General features: G+C 45.6%; 1 protein-coding gene across 3 annotated transcripts in view; it reads right to left on the bottom strand.

Moving 5' to 3' along the window:
- Positions 1–12,479, bottom strand: part of LOC115078800 (zinc finger protein 583-like) — a 135,680-nt gene that overhangs the window by 79,916 nt on the left and 43,285 nt on the right. The gene's annotated exons all lie outside the window — the stretch shown is intronic.

Genomic DNA, 12,479 nt, shown 5'->3' with positions numbered 1-12,479 from the left:
GCAAAGAGCTGTTCCTGAGGCAGAGATGTGAGTGACAGAGAAATCAGTTTTGCTCGTACTTCTGATCCTGTTGATTTTCTAAGCAGACTAACATGCAAAACATAGAAACATAGAAATGACGGCAGAAGAAGACCAAACGGCCCATCCAGTATGCCCAGCAAGCTACGCACTTTATCCATTTTTTTCCCCTTTTTCTCTCTCCCACCTGTTACTATTGGCTTCCAGTACCCTCCAGTCCTAATTCCCCTCCACCCCACCACCAATGTAGAGAGCAGCACCGTATCTGCATCCCAGTGAACATCCAGCTCAATTAGGGGTAGCAACCGCTGTAACAAGCAGGCCACACCCCTGCCCCATACTCTTACCCACCCCTGTTTTGTTTTGTTTTTGTTGGGTTTTTTTTTTTTTTTGGAGATGGCAGCCCTCCATCCTTCCGCTCGGTGAAGGTGGAACACCAACCACTGGCATCCCGCTCCATGAATGCCACTACTGCCGCTCCGTGCAGTGTTTTGCTGCCTCCTCTTTATTCACGCCCTCTAGGCTTGATGGATCCACAGTGTTTATCCCACGCCCCTTTGAAGTCCTTCACAGTTTTAGACTTCACCACTTCCTCCAGAAGGGCATTCCAGGCATCCACCACCCTTTCCTTGAAGAAATACTTCCTGACATTGGTTCTTAGTCTTAGTCTTCCTCCTCCCTGGAGCCTCAGCTCGTGACTTCTGGTTAGTTAACTGGTGGTAAAATAGCACATTCTCACATTTTACTACAAGAACGTGCTATTTTGCCATGGTTAGTAAATAGGTCCCATGGACAGAGACCACTTTTATAACAGTCCACATACATACAGACTTCAGCCCAAATTTTCAAACTGGTCTTTTGCATGTTAGTCTGCTTAGAAAACCAAAAAAGACATGGTTCAGATGATCTCAAGTAGATTAAATCTACTGGTAACAGCAAGTACACGGGGAGTCAAGTTCTGCACCACCTGCAGTGCCTTCAGAGGTGATGCTGGGAAACCAAAATAAAATTACGTTACAACATGCGGAATCTGAAAAAAAAAGATGGCCTACATGTGTCAGTGGTAGTAAAAGGGAGACGAAGCGAAAAATGTGTTATACATTATCAGTGATTTAAACTACAGGAAGGGGGTGGTAGAAGGTGGCCAATGAAATTAGAATGTTACCCCCAAGCAATACAGGAAGCAGGAGAACATAAAATCAATCAGCTCAATATTTCATACTTAAGCAAAACAGTAGAAAAAGATGAATAGAAAGAGCAGTAAGCTCAAAGAAAAAAGCTGGAAAACTTATGAGCACAAATGCTCATAGCCTGAGCAATAAAATCCCAGAGCTGCAGAACATAACAGTGAACATAAGAACATAAGAAATTGCCATGCTGGGTCAGACCAAGGGTCCATCAAGCCCAGCATCCTGTTTCCAACAGAGGCCAAACCTGGCCACAAGAACCTGGCAATTACGCAAACACCAAGAAGATCCCATGCTACTGATGCAATTAATAGTAGTGGCTATTCCCTAAGTAAACTTGATTAATAGCAGTTAATGGACTTCTCCTCCAAGAACTTATCCAAACCTTTTTTGAACCCAGCTACACTAACTGCACTAACCATACAACCTGAACAAACACTGTAACCTCTAACGGTTTACAAAATAAGAAAAAAAAAAAAGATAAATGTAAAACATAAAAATAAAAATAGAAGAAAATAGAAAGAAAATAGAAGAAAATAGAAGAAAATTACATAAATATAAATTAACAACCTCAGACCCCCCCCCTCTCATCCTCGCTTCCTCCTACATCCCTGCCCCCCCACCTCCCACCCTCCCCTCAACATCCTCCCACCTCACCTCCCTGTCGTTCCTCTCCCTCTCATTCACCGCTTATATCCTTCCATCTTGTTGATAGTTAAAAACTTCTTTCCCCTACTCACTTTAAGACTTAATTATTTATTCACCCTTCTTGAGTTGATTTAGTTTATTTACTGTTCGCTTGACATTAATCTATTGTAAAGCTTGTTGCTATGTTACGTTACAATGTGAACCGGGGTGATGTTTTTAACGTGCCCCGGTATATAAAAAAAATCTTTAAATAAATAAATAAATAAATAAAATAATCTTTTACCAAAAACAAGAGAGAGAAAAATTAGTGCCCAAAAACTGTTTAAAATGCATTTTTAATTTTTTCATTGGATTTCATCATTTAATGGAATATTGTAGGCTATCTGGAAGGGGTATGTTTTCAGAGATTTTCTAAATTGCTTTCTGTTGGACATCTGACGGAGTGAGTTGGGTATGGAATTCCAGAGAAGAGGACCTGTAACGGAGAATACATTTCACAAGAAAGCGTGCAATCTAGTAAGCTTTGGCGATGGGATTTCCAAAAGGTTTTTTGACATTGACCTAAGGTGTCTGGCTGGTTGATAAATACAGAGGGTAGAGCAAAGCCAAGTAGATGAAAAATTATAAATGAGCAAGTGAATTATTGTTAAGATTTTATATTGGATTCTTGATTTTATGGGGACCAATGGAAAGATTGAAGTACAGGTGAGATATGGTTTCGTATGGATGTACCTGCTAGGATATGAGCTGCTGTATTTTGAATCAGTTGTAATGGTTGCAAAGTAGAGTCTGGTAAACCTATAAAGAGAGCATTGCAATAATCTAAACTAGAAAATACTAAAGACTGAAGAACAGTTTGAAAGTCATGTTGGAAGAGAAGTGGATGAAGTCTTTTTAATAAATTAATTTTGTAAAATGTTTTTTTTAGTAATTGCTTCCATGAGCCTCATGATTGGGATACAGCCATACAGGGCTATAACTTAAGGAAGGACAGAGGCCAGAAAGGGGGAGAAGTAACTCTTTAAATAAAAACAGTATCTAAGCAACTGAAACACAAGGGGCATAGGGTATGGAACAAGCGCAATGGACTGTTCTAAAAAAGGATGGTGCCTCCATTTACAATGGAGTGGTCTACACAGGACTCCACCTCAAACAGAACAGAGATTTGGTCGAAGACATTCAAAAGGTGGGAGATTTTAATCTGCCAGATGTGGATTGGGGTATCCCTATAGCAAAATCTGCAAGAAGTACAGAGTTAGTGGATGCTATTTAAGGGGCTCTGCTCAAACAAACAAATGGCAATGGAATCCACAAGGGAGGGAGCGATACTTGATTTAATATACAAATGAGAATAAAGGAAAATTGGTTCTTACCTGCTAATTTTCATTCCTTACATTCCACAGATCAGTCCAGCCAACTGGGTTTTTCTTCCCAACCAGCACATGGAGACAGAGAGCATGCGCTTCACTGTACCCCTAGTACATAAGACCAGCAGTCGCTCAGTGCAAACTGTACACAAGCAAATGTATAATAAAAAACAAACCAGTTACTCCCACTTCCTATTGAGCAGGGGGATGCTAACCACCAGACTGGAGAACCCTGGAACATAAAGGAACCTGAACAAACACTGTAACCTCTAACATACTGTATTTGCTTACAGAACAGAGCAGTCTTCAAAATCCTGGAAGGGACTCTGAACTGATCTATAGGACTTAAGTAATGAAAATTAGTAGGTAAGAACCAATTTTCCTTTTCTCTTCGTCCCCAGATCAGTCCAGATGACTGGGAACTACCCAAGCTCCCTTAAACCAGAGGGGAAATTGAAAGACCTGCTGACAACACACTTTCACCAAACCCAACTGAGTCCGGATTCCGTGGATCCCGAATATCCAGTCTGTAATGCTTGGTAAACATATGTAGTGAAGACCAAGTTACTGCCTGACAGATCTCCTGTGGCATTTAGTGCAAGATGCAGTCTTCACCCTAGTGGAATAAGCCTGAAACCCTATTTGAACTGGAAGTACCTTACATAGAAGTCAAAGCAATTGCCTCCTTTAACCACCCTAAAATGTTTGCTTTCGATACCTTCTCCCCCTTTACTACGTCTTCCATTAAGAACACTCAGATGATTCATATTACGGAAACTATTGGTAACTATGCGCTTTCCCTCTAACACACTGAGGCTGCCACCTGCACCCAAAGGGAAAAGGCCAGACTCTTCTACAGAACCTTCTGTAAAAAGGCAAGAATCCAAGGAATAGATGCCCAAATTGGAGAGACGCCTGGTGAAGACACCACTCCTTAAAATATTTTTAAATAAATAAATATTACCCGACCTTCTTATGTTCAAGGCGGAGTATTTATTATTTTTTTATTTTTTTTTTAAATAATCTCTTTATTGAGCATGTCAACAAAAATATAACATGAAACGGTCAAACTTTGAACAAACAGGTTGCACTACATGCTACCAGTTTTTAAACTTTTAGAATTGCTCCTAACCCCCCTCCCTCACTCTCCACTAGGGGTGTGCGTTCGTTTTCGCTGTATGGGCGATCCGCAACATATCTTGCCATATACGTTATATACGTGGGGAGGCGAAACGCATCGCAACTCCCCACGTATGTACCGTATTATCCGTTTTATTCGGTGCGCCCTGTGGCGCGCATTTTTCTTCGCCCCCATTAGCTACTAGCTAGCTTAGGATTTTCACAAAATGGCAGCACCCATGTCCTACATTTCGGTATTCATGCCGACCTGTCTGACCCTTTCCTGTGAGTCACTGTGACTCACAGGAAAGGGTCGGACGGGTCAGCATGGATACCAGAACGCAGCATATCCGCGCTGAAATTTTGTGAAATGCACTGAATGCAGCCAATCGCGCTGTCATTCAGTGCTCTCTGTCGATTTTACTGATGAGCCAGCACTATATAAAGATCAGCACGAGGAGACCAACGCATTTTATTTCCAGCGATGCTGTGGGGAGGTGGGCTTGGTGTAAGAGGAGGCTGCACTGAGAGATAGGCTAGTTAAGGAAAGAAAAAGCTAATTATTCTTTATTTTGCTGCAGTGCCAAGGCCAGCTAGTCCTGTTTCTTTCAAGCTGTTTATTTAGGTGATCTGACTGAGAAGAAAAGTAGTGCCAGGGAGAGAAGCAGCTACCACTCACCATTAGGGTGTTGTGGCTGGCTTGGAGAGATATATTATTTTCAATTTCATCCATTTTTCTGCAGTGACAAAAATTCCAGCTTTTTTAAACTGATTTTTTTTAATCCAAGTCACTTAAGTCTCTCTGTGCACTGGGCTTCAGTGGGTAGTGGTTAGTTTTAACAGACTGAACCTAACTATTGGGTGGGTCTGTGCAGTCAAATGCCCAGGGAGTCTGCCTCTTTTGTGCTTACAATCAAGCAGCATCTGTGTGCACACCACACATATTAGTGCACAGCCAGGCACCGTGACAGTGGGCAATGGTAGGCACTATTCAATGACATTAAATCCATAATGTCAGGGAAAGATAGATGTAGTCGAGTGATTGGGACTGGCAGAGGAGGCAACTCAAAAGACACTAGTGCAACACCACCAGTACAGTTAAAAAGGCACCTGTCGCAATCTAAACTCTTTGTAGGGGCTGGCAGTTCCATCCCGAAAAAAATGAAATCTGACAATGATGCATCGCCACCACATGTTTCTGGCCCTGTAGTTTTGGAGGTGAGGGAAAGGGAGGCAGAGTCATGCCAGACCAAATGTAGACACCCAAAAGCAGCAGGGGGACAAAAGTCTCGACTAACACTTAGGGGCGGATTTTAAAAGCCCTGCTCGCTGGCGCACCTATTTTCCATAGGCCTGCCGGCGCGCGCAGAGCCCCGGGACTCGCGTAAGTCCCGGGATTTTTTGTCGGGGGCGGGGCCGATCGACGCGGCGTTTTGGGGGCGGGACGCGGCGTTTCGGGGGCTGGCCTGGGGGCGTGGTTTTGGCCCGGGGCAGTCCGGGGGCGTGGCCGCGCCTTCCGGAACCGCCCCCGGGTTGTGTCTCGGGGCGCCAGCGGCCCGCTGGCGCGCATGGATTTACTTCTCCCTCCAGGAGGCGTAAATCCGTGGACAAAGGTAGGGGGGGCGTTTAGATAGGGCCGGGGGGGGGTGGGTTAGGTAGAGGAAGGGAGGGAAAGGTGAGGGGAGGGCGAAAGAGAGTTCCCTCCGAGGCCGCTCCGATTTCAGAGCGGCCTCGGAGGGAATGGAGGCAGGCTGCGCGGCTCGGCGCGCGCCGGCTGCCCAAAATCAGCAGCCTTGCGCGCGCCGATCCAGGATTTTATAAGATACGCGCGTATCTTATAAAATCCAGCGTACTTTTGTTTGCGACTGGTGCGCCAACAAAAGTACGCGAACGTGCATTTTTTAAAAATCTACCCCTTAGCGTTGACAAGGTAGCGCAGTCACTGTTTGCTTCAGATTCAGATGAAGAATCTTCTTGTGTGGGATTCTCATCAGAAACGGAAGTAGTAATAGGTGAATAATCTTCAGTAGGATCAGTTAGTCCTGTCTTAGCCTCCACTTCAGTGCAGCAGGGGAGAGATGAAAGTGGTGATGATGATGATGAGGAGGAGGAAGAGCAGTCAGCACAGGCACAGAGCGTGACTAAGGCCCCCCCCTGGCATTGCTTCTCAGGGTGCACCCACTACCTCAGCTCCAGTGCCAGCATCCACCCCCAAGGCTTTAGAGAGGGGAGGATCACGAAAGACATCTGCGATCTGGAGCCACTTCAAAGTGTCAGAAGACCCGCGTTATGCTCGGTGTAATTACTGTGCCAGGGCTATTAGCAGAGGCAAGCAAATGGGACATCTATCTAATTTCGGCATGAACCATCATATGAAGAGGCAACACCCAACAAGATTACTGCCATCTGGGGATTACTGCCATCTGGGCAGTACCAGTCGGGGGACCCCTTCCAAGCAGTGTGCAGTGGTAGAAAAGCAGCAGTCAGCCCACGCCCTCATCCCCTTCTAGCAGTCAGGAAGCAGGCCAGCAACCCCCTGACATGTGGCAGAAGCAACAATCCACCATGGAGGAAATGGGGTGGATTGCGGTAACGCTATCCCGGGGTAGGAGGCAGGCAGCCTCAAAAGTTGTAACCAGGACCATTGGGGAAATGATTGCCCTTGATGACCAGCCCTTGCAGTTAGTGGCAAATGTGGGTTTCAAGTGTTTTCTGAAGGTCGTACTTCCAAATTACAAGGTCCCCTCCAGAACCACATTTAGTAGAAAGGTCATCCCCAGCCTATACAAGCAGTGTCGCAGTCGCATGCAAGCACTGCTAGCTAAGGCAGAGGGAAGAGTGCATTTCACCTGTGATATCTGGACCGCCATGAATGCTGCACACTCTTACCTCTCTCTGACAGCACACTGGTGGGACATGGCTGAGGCAGGGGCAGCCAGCAGCTCTATTACTGAAGAAATATCAGGGTGGAGGTGGGCTTTACTGCACACCCACCTGACGGACCAGGCCCATACTGCAGCCAATATTCTAGCATGCATCAGTCAGATGCTGGAGGGCTGGCAACTACAACAGCGAGACAGGAAAACTCAGGCAGGGTTCTTTGTCACAGACAATGGTGCAAACATGGTTAAGGCAATAAATGACGGGCGCTTTAAGAACATCTGATGTTTTGCACACACTCTGCACCTGGTAGTGAAGTCATCTCTGGGGTTGGATTCCAATGACAAAGAGAATGAATACCTGCATAAGTTAATACACAAGTGCAGGAACATAGCAGCGCACTTCCACAGAAGTGTGAAGGCGGGGCAGGTTCTCCGACAAAAGCAGACCTATTTGGAGATGCCTCACAAACATCTCATTCAAGACATTGCCACCTGGTGGAATTCCACCTTTATGATGCTGGAGAGGTTAGTGGAGCTGCAGACACCCCTTCATGAACTTTCTGGTACAATGGACATAGGTGTGCAGCATCCCCTAGGGCATCATGATAGGTTAGTCATGAGTCAGCTGGTAAAAATCCTGCAGCCCTTCCAGGATGTCACGGAGGAGCTGAGTTCCAGAAGTGCCACCTTGGCTGACATCATCCCTATAGTTAATCTCCTGGATGAACGTTTGGAGGCCTTTAAACAGGAAGAGGGAATGACAGTTGAGGTGCTGCATTGTCTGGACGTTTTGCAGCAGCAGGTGAAAGACAGATTAAGGCCTTTAACAGAACAGAACACATACATGCTCACCACAGTCTGTGATCACCGTGTGAAAGGAAACTCGCCCTACAGTACGATTGTCTCTTATTGGTGAAGGACCTGCTGTTAGCAAAAGTCCGTGAACAGGAGCGCCATAGGCAGAGACAGATTAGGCTGCAAGCAGAGGTGGAAACAGCGGGCAGTTCAGAGAGTTGTGCTGCTAGCCCAAGCAGGAGCAGCACTCTGTCAGCAGCAGATAGTACCTCCTCCTCCACGTCAGAACGCCCAAGACACGTTGCCCATAAAGATTCATCTTTTGTGCAATGGGCGAGAGAGAAAGCAGCTGGCATGAGTGACTCTCAGCCCGCCCAAGCAAAGGAGACACCAGCACAGCTGTCAGTGACACGGTATCTCTCAGAGCCGATAGAGAACATGCAGACAGATCCGCTGGCATACTGGGCACACAAGTCCACTGTCTGGTCACACCTAGCCAAAGTGGCTCAGAAATATCTGTCATGTCCACCAACCAGTGTGCCCAGTGAATGTGTCTTTTCAATGACAGGGGATATCATGAGCCCTCACTGCTCAAGGCTGGCACCAGAGTTGATGGAAATGCTAGTGTTTTTGAAAGTAAACCTGCCTTTGCTTGGGTTTCCAAATTTTCCCTGTGAATGGCAAGAGGAATAAAAGCAATTGAAAGCCTTGCAGCAGCTCCAACTGCCTCCTATGCTCTAGATAATATAACCACTGCAGCACATGTACCTGACCTCAAACGCTGTGCCTGACCGTCCACTGCCCAGGCTGTATGTCCCTAAAAGGGCCTGACCTCAAACGCTGTGCCTGACCGTCCACTGCCCAGGCCGTACATCCCTACAAGTGTTTGACCTTGATTGCTTTGCCTGTCCATCCAGGCCTTATGTCCCTAGGTGGGATTGACCTCTGTCCTCGATTGCTTTGCCTGTACATCCAGGCCTTATGTTCCTACAAGTGTTTCACCTCGATTGCTGTGCCTGTCTGTCCAGGCCTTGTGTTCCTACAAGGGTTTGATTTGGATTGTAAGCCCTCTGGGGATAGGGAAATACCAACAGTACCTGAGTGTAATCGACTATGAAGTGCTGGAAACGTTTGAAAATAGCAAGATAAATAAAGAAGAAAAACCTGCTTTGCCTGTCCATCCAGGCCTTATGTCCCTAAGTGGGATTGACCTCTGTCCTCGACTGCTTTGCCTGTCCGTCCAGGCCTTATGTTCCTACAAGTGTTTGACCTCAATTGCTTTGCCTGTACGTCCAGGCCTTATGTTCCTACAAGTGTTTCACCTCTGTCCTGGAATGCTGTGTTTGTTTGTCCATGCCTTATGTTCAGTCCTAACAGCTGAACCCTCGTTGCAACCTCAGTCTCTGCCAATTAAAACTAGTAATCCTTCACAGCATGGATCCTTAAATAAAACAAAGAGTTTTCTTTAGTTTCAGGGCAGAGAAGAGAACTTCCTTCGTCTTGCTTATGAAGTCATGATCTGTTTGCAAATGATTAAATCCTAACAATTTGTACCATTATCCACTCTAGTGGCCAATCCATTCCAAGGAGCTCTTTCCTGCTCAAAGAAAGGGAACTCTCCCCGGTCCTGCAGCCTATTTCTTAGGATCTGTTGACCCACTGTTCACATGGCACCCTGCTCCATGTCGCCACGCTTTGAAGGCTCGTGCTCCACTCTTGGGGCCAACCCATTCCAAGGAAGCCCTTTCCTGCTCTTAGGAAAGGGAACTCTCCACAGTGTTGCAGCCTATCTCCTAGGACCTGTTGACCCAAGTTGAACTGCTGTTTAGGGGTGAACCCATTCTAGGGAGCCCTTTCTTGCACAAAGGAAAGGGAACTCTCACCGGGTGTAGCCTGCCTGTATCTACCCTCTGACCCATGTTGAACCACTGTTTACATGCACACTCCTTCGACTTGACAATTCTCGTTTGTATATTCAAGTTTCATATCACCAAAATGCCAGGAAGAGTGCAGATAGCAACACATATCAAATCTTGATTCTTCTAAAGTATAATTCATCTGTATGTACTCTTTTCTATCTGTGTTGCTAGGTACCAAGCACACTTTATTAGTACTAGTTCTTAGCTTCGGAATAGTAAAGTTCTTCAAAGCCTCTGTTTCTACTAACACAACAGCTGGCATTTGGGATTTTACTTCACTTGATGAAGTCCTTTTAATTAGTATTTTACTTCCGGTCGTTTCTTCCATTTTGAAATCAGCCTCTTTCTATGCCAAGTGGTACTCTGACTCTTTCCAGCCTACCTGTCTTTTGTCAAGGATATTCTCACACTACAGTCCCTGGGAATCCCAGGTGCAGCCAGTCTGATTTTAAAAGACCAGCGAGAGCCCACTGGACCCCCAATGGAAACCCCCCACTTTAGGGGCAAACCAATTCTAGGGAGCCCTTTCTTGCGCAAAGGAAAGGGAACTCTTCCCAGGTGTAGCCTGCCTGTTTCTAAGCTCTGACCCATGTTGAACCGCTGTTTAGAGGCAAACCCATTCTTTTTCTTTTTGTAATCAAAAGCTTTATTAGATCCACATGAACATAAGATACAAAACAACACAAAAATGTTATCGCGTACATAAGCCTGGAACCAACATCAATTAAAGCAAACAGTACTGTATTGTACTGTGTAAGAGCAGAGTAAAATTCAGCATAAAAACAAGCAAAATGACATACATCAGAATACCTCCACCTCAACATTCAGTAGAGTTATGCTTTACTGAGTATGCCCAAAACTAAGGCACATCTCGGTTCTCATTGCTAGGATTTACCTATATTCATGTAAGACCACCCGCACAAACATAGAAATGTCAAAGATCCATGTGTTAGCACAAGTCTAATATTGTATTCACCTTCCCCAACCCCATTTCCTACCCTAACCAAAGCCCACTAGAAATATCATGTAAGAGTAAGTCAACCCCAACAAATATCACACAGTACCCAGGCCCTCGTAGTGTCTATGAACTCCCCTGCCATACTCTATAAGGCCGCCATGTCCCCAGGAACTTTCCATAGTTTTTATGAAGTCGAGCTGTAAGATCCGCCAGAGTATAAATTTTAGCCATCTTAGTATACACCCCCCCCTATAGTCGGGGATCGGCTTTCTTTCCATTTCTGCGCTATTTGGAGGCGTGCTGCCGTGAGTATGAAAGAGGTCAACTTATTTTCAGGAATTCCTAACTGTGGTAACAATTGACCCAGTAATGCTTGTCCGGGAGAGAGTTCAAGCGGGATCCTGAAAAGGAGGCTGACCCATTCCTCTACTGCCCTCCAGAAGTCACGAATCAACACAGAACCCCACCACATATGAAAATAGTCACCCCTTTGGGCACATCCCCTCCAACATTGATCAGAGCTGGACACGTGGGCCATGTGTAAATGGGCTGGGCTATAATGCCAGCGGTAGAGCAGTTTATAAGCATTTTCAATCATGGACACAGCAATTAATCCTTTACCCATTTGGCTAAAGATCAATTCCCAATCTTTTTGAGTAAAAGAACATTGTAGATCATGTTCCCAAGCTTTCATTTGTTTAGTCCTACCAAAGTGAGAGGAGCCCAACAAGGAGTATATTTGAGAAATCAACTTTATGCCCTGATCAGCTTTCAAGCATAACGTCTCAAAAGCTGGTTTATCATGTCTAAGAGAGTTTCCAAGGGAGTATGTTTAGGCAAAATGTCGCAACTGCATATATGCGAGTTTATCCGCCCCCAAGAGGTGAAACCGCTCTTGTAAATCCGAAAAGGGTAGTATACTCGTGCCGCTCCATAGAAGTCCCCACTGTTTGAGACCCTTGCTTTTCCACCGCTGAAACGCTGGATTAGTATATCCAGCAGGGAATTTATTATTCGCATAGAGGTAAGTGCTCCAGCAGTAATCATAGGGCCCTACCAATAGGTGTCGCTTAATATGCCAAAGGTTCAAAGTATGGAGCATAGAAGGCGGCAATATCTCCCCGAGGGGACTACACCAAGTAAATTTAGGTTGCCACATAAAGCTAGTAAGAGGGACGGGCCCCACGAGTTGCTGGCTAAATAATACCCAAGGTTTAATGTCTCGTTCCCTGTGCCACTCCACTAGCATTTTAAATTTGGCCGCCAGATAGTAACGGTCTAAATTGGGCACTCCCAGACCCCCCTGTCCACGAAATTGATAAAGAGTGGCTCGCGCCACCCGCGGCCTCCCATTGCCCCAAATATACTTCAAAAGCTGTTTTTGCCAACTGGCCAACACGCCCTTCGGGATGGCTATCGGTAAGGATTGAAATAAATATAGTAACTTAGGCAGAACCATCATTTTCACTGCGGCGATTCTGCCCAGCCAGGAAATCCGATAGCGGTTCCACTCCTCCAGATCAAGTAATATTTTAGCCCACAAGGTGTCATAATTAAGTTGGAACAGATTGTCGTCTGCACTAAGA

The sequence above is a fragment of the Rhinatrema bivittatum genome, chromosome 16 (genome assembly GCF_901001135.1).
Source record: "Rhinatrema bivittatum chromosome 16, aRhiBiv1.1, whole genome shotgun sequence".
NCBI lineage: Eukaryota > Metazoa > Chordata > Amphibia > Gymnophiona > Rhinatrematidae > Rhinatrema > Rhinatrema bivittatum.
This window is presented reverse-complemented; position numbering and strand designations above follow the sequence as displayed.